General features: G+C 40.1%; 1 non-coding gene across 1 annotated transcript; it reads right to left on the bottom strand.

The window, feature by feature from the left end:
- Positions 1–2020: 2020 nt before the first annotated feature.
- Positions 2021–2127, bottom strand: LOC129035881 (U6 spliceosomal RNA). Its single transcript, XR_008502375.1, has one exon. It is a non-coding gene; the product is annotated as a U6 spliceosomal RNA (small nuclear RNA).
- Positions 2128–4911: the final 2784 nt, after the last annotated feature.

The following is a 4911-nucleotide window of genomic DNA, read 5'->3' as shown; positions in this document are numbered from 1 at the left end:
TTCAAACTATACTACAAGGCTACAGTAACCAAAACAGCATGGTACTGGTACCAAAACAGAGATATAGATCAATGGAACACAACAGAGCCCTCAGAAATAATGCCGCATATCTACAACTATCTGATCTTTGACAAACCTGAGAAAAACAAGAAATGGGGAAAGGATTCCCTATTTAATAAATGGTGCTGGGAAAACTGGCTAGCCATATGTAGAAAGCTGAAACTGGATCCCTTCCTTACACCTTATACAAAAATCAATTCAAGATGGATTAAAGACTTAAACGTTAGACCTAAAACCATAAAAACCCTAGAAGAAAACATAGGCATTACCATTCACGACATAGGCATGGGCAAGGACTTCATGTCTAAAACACCAAAACCAATGGCAACAAAAGCCAAAATTGACAAATGGGAACTAATTAAACCAAAGAGCTTCTGCACAGCAAAAGAAACTACCATCAGAGTGAACAGGCAACCTAAAAAATGGGAGAAAATTTTTGCAACCTACTCATCTGACAAAGGGCTAATATCCAGAATCTACAATGAACTCCAACAAATTTACAAGAAGAAAACAAATAACCCCATCAAAAAGTGGGCAAAGGACATGAACAGACACTTCTCAAAAGAAGACATTTATGCAGCCAAAAAACACATGAAAAAATGCTCATCATCACTGGCTATCAGAGAAATGCAGATCAAAACCACAATGAGATACCATCTCACATCAGTTAGAATGGCAATCATTAAAAAGTCAGGAAACAACAGGTGCTGGAGAGGATGTGGAGAAATAGGAACACTTTTACACTGTTGGTGGGACTGTAAACTAGTTCAACCATTGTGGAAGTCAGTGTGGCGATTCCTCAGGGATCTAGAACTAGAAATACCATTTGACCCAGCCATCCCATTACTGGGTATATACCCAAAGGACTATAAATCATGCTGCTATAAAGACACATGCACATGTATGTTTATTGCGGCATTATTCACAATAGCAAAGACTTGGAACCAACCCAAATGTCCAACAATGATAGACTGGATTAAGAAAACATGGCACATATACACCATGGAATACTATGCAGCCATAAAAAATGATGAGTTCATGTCCTTTGTAGGGACATGGATGAAATTGGAAATCATCATTCTCAGTAAACTATTGCAAGAACAAAAAACCAAACACTGCATATTCTCACTTGTAGGTGGGAATTGAACAATGAGAACACATGGACACAGGAAGGGGAACATCACACTCTGGGGACTGTTGTGGGGTGGGGGGAGGGGGGAGGGATAGCACTGGGAGATATACCTAATGCTAGATGATGAGTTAGTGGGTGCAGCGCACCAGCATGGCACATGTATACATATGTAACTAACCTGCACACTGCACACATGTACCCTAAAACCTAAAGTATAATAATAATAATTAATAAATAAATAATAAAAAAGAAAATTAGAAACGTGAAAAAAATAAAATAAAATAAAATAAGAAGAATTAGTTTTAATTCTTATTAAATTTCTAAGAAAAACATATTCACAATTCCAGATTTCAATGTCCATCTCACCAGTTTTACTTCCTACCACAGACTGTCATTTTTCTTTCCCTTCATCAACATGAAGATCACTTTGTGATTCCTTCAATATGAGCTGGTATTATTTATTCCAACCGTGTGTAATGTCTTTTTTGCTCATTTTACTTTATAGACATTTCTCCCTCAAAAGTCTGAAATAATTTTCTATTAAATAAGTTGAATGACCTCTTTGTGGCTTTCTTACCACTCCGCCTTTCTGCAGCATTCAGCTGAGTTAAACTCACTCCTCTGAAAGTATCTCCCCAATCTATGACACTCTGATGTCCTCATTTTCCTCCTACCACTAGCCCCCAATCTTCAGACAACCCTCTAAAATTGGCATTTGATGAAGTTCCCATAAGTCCCTTTAAAACCTCACTGTGCTTCTGGAGAAGGTTTCAGCTGCTGTTTATTTGCAGTGACTCACAACCTGTATCTCACTAACAAGTTCCAAATACAACTTTATTTTTCTTCACAAATTTGTGTGTCATTCTTGTGCAGGGGCCATGCCAATTTTCTCTGTATCGTTCCAACTTTAGTATATGCACTGCTGAAGTGAGCACCCAAATATAAATTTTTAACTCAACATTACCAATCCATTCTTGCTTCTGAAAAACCAGCTCTCTTTCCTATATTCCCTGTCTAACTAAACTAATGGCAAAAGAATCCTTTCAGTGACTAAGGCTGGAGGCAGGTGGAACACCTGCCTTTCCCTTACTTCCCATATCTAATCAATAGCCTCACCCTGTCAATCCTATCTACCCAGTGATACTGGACTCCTTTGCATTCATTCCCAGGGCTCTTGTTCAGTTTCTCCTAAATGGGCTATCGCTTTTTAATCTTGGTCAATTTGATAGGATAAAAAATGGTATCTCTTCATTGTTTTAATTTTAACTTCCTGACTTGCTAGTTATATGTTGTAACCTATCTCATTTCTTCTCTGCCCAGTTTTACTCTAGTTTTTGCTGTGATATCCAGACTTTAAGCAAGTGTAATCTGACAGCACCTTGCCTCGCCTGCTTTGGATCTTCCCTGGTGTCACGTAAAGAGATGCCTGTGGGAAGCTGCAGGCCACTGATACGTGTACAAAACTGGAATTGCAAGGTATTAATCCCCATGAGAAAACCTTTAAGACGTGGGCACAAAGGGGGCTAAGTGTTTTCTTTTTTTAAGACAGAGTGTCACTCTGTTTCCCAGGCTGAAATGCAGTGGGGTGGTCATAGCTCACTGCAGCCTCAAACCCTTATGCTCAAGCAATCCTTCCACCTCAGCCTCCTGCGCATCTGGGACTATAGGCACGCATAGCCATGCCCAGCCAACTTGATAAGTGTTTTCATAACCTTCCCTCAACAAACAATATTAAGGCGACTTTTCACCTATATTGTCTAAAATGGTAGCTACTTGACACAAATAGCCACTGAGCACTTGAAATGTAAATAGTCCAAGTTGACTATGTTATAAATATAATATAAGCACCAGATTCCAAAGACAATATGAAATGAAAAAGATTTTCTCCTCATCACAGTAGAGCTTTCCTACCTGCCTATTTGGAAATGGCTACTTCTCCCTTAATGGGCCCAATACATGCTTAACAAATCTTAATTGTGTTGACTTACTCTTCAAGTTTGCAAAATTATTTCTGTGCATAGAGCTTATTAAAAGTATTCTCAGCCGGGCACAGTTGCTCATGCCTGTAATCCCAGCACTTTGGGTGGCCAAGCCTGGTGGATCCCCTAAGATCAGGAGTTCAAGACCAGCCTGAAACACCATCTCCACTAAACCCCATCTCTACTAAAAATACAAAAAATTAGCCGAGTGTGGTGGTGGGTGCTGTAATCCCAACTACTCGGGAGGCTGAGGCAGGAAAATCGCTTAAACCTGGGAGATGGAGTTTGTAGTGAGCCGAGATCGCTCCATTGCACTCCAGCCTGGGCAACAAGAGTGAAACTCCATCTCAAAAAAAAAAAAAAAAAAAGTGTTCCCCTAGCCTCAAAATGGATTATGCATACTTTTTCTGCATTCTCATAGGTATCAACCAATTATATAACTTTTCAGGCCATTATATTAAAATATTAGCTGAAAACAAATGCTTACTTTTCAACAATACGCTCTGCAGTCCCTTCTTGTGCTGCACAAATGGCTGTCAGTCATCAGCCTTGCCTGTATTGATGTTTTTTGCACCTCAGTTTTATTGAGCAGCTAGTAACTAGTGTAGGTGCGTAAGGCATAGTAAAATCTGTAGAACATGTTTGTGTACTAAAGAAGCTACAATCTAGGCAGACAGTGATGGGCTTAAAGAACTGGGCTAGCGGAATATACGAAGACCTTGGTGAGGGCTTTGTTCAATTATCTCTTCCTCTGAGAAAAGACCTGTACCTTGTATTTAAACAAATAAACAAACAAACAAACAAAACCTGCTAACAGGTACATGATTCTTGCCCTCTTGACCCCTTAGTAGGCCTTAGAGGGGGAAAGTGCTCAAGACCGGAAAATAATTCCCTGGGAGAGATGCTTGTGAGTACGCTATTTCTCTTATAGCCGCCACCTTCCATGCTGAAGAGCTGCAGATGTTTGCTGGCTTGTGTAGATCTCTTGATAGTATGTAGTTTATATATAGAAATGTTGATTGTTCTAAGGCACCCTGAATTCATCTCTTAAACACAGTGAGAGGATGAGTAATGAGTAAAGTACTTACCACAGTCCTGCATTCTAAAACTTTCCTGTACATTCAACCCTAAAACAATTCTGATTACAACTGCCAACACAAACATTTACACGTAACTTCTAATTGTACTTCCACCAAGTTTACAAAGCATCTTAAATTCATCTTGTTACACCCTAAAGCTTTTCATGCTTTAGGATGTGAATGCTTATTTAGTTTTTATGCTGAAATCAGAAGAATAGTGTGAGAGAGAGATTGATGATATTGGGAGAGAAGGGGAATTGACCAATAGAGTAAATTGCTCAGAGGCCAATGGAGTAGGGTCAAGGAACAAGGGTAAGTGTCATAGAAAAAGCTGTGGAAAGGCCAGGCACGCTGGCTCACACCAGTAATCCCAGCACTTTGGGAAGCCGAGGCATGTGGATCACTTGAGGTCAGGAGTTCGAGACCAGCCTGGCCAACATGGTGAAACCCTGTCTCTACTAAAAACACAAAAATTAGCTAAGCGTGTTGGTACACATCTGTAATCCCAGCTACTTGGGAGGCTGAGGCAGGAGAACCACTTGAATTGGGGAGGTAGTAGTTGCAGTGAGCCAAGATCACACCACTGCACTCCAGCCTGGATGACAGAGCGAGACTCTATCCCAAAAAAAAGAAAAACACGAGTTGTGGACGATGAGGATGT

Source organism: Pongo pygmaeus, chromosome 3 (assembly GCF_028885625.2).
Source record: "Pongo pygmaeus isolate AG05252 chromosome 3, NHGRI_mPonPyg2-v2.0_pri, whole genome shotgun sequence".
Lineage (NCBI taxonomy): Eukaryota > Metazoa > Chordata > Mammalia > Primates > Hominidae > Pongo > Pongo pygmaeus.
This window is presented reverse-complemented; position numbering and strand designations above follow the sequence as displayed.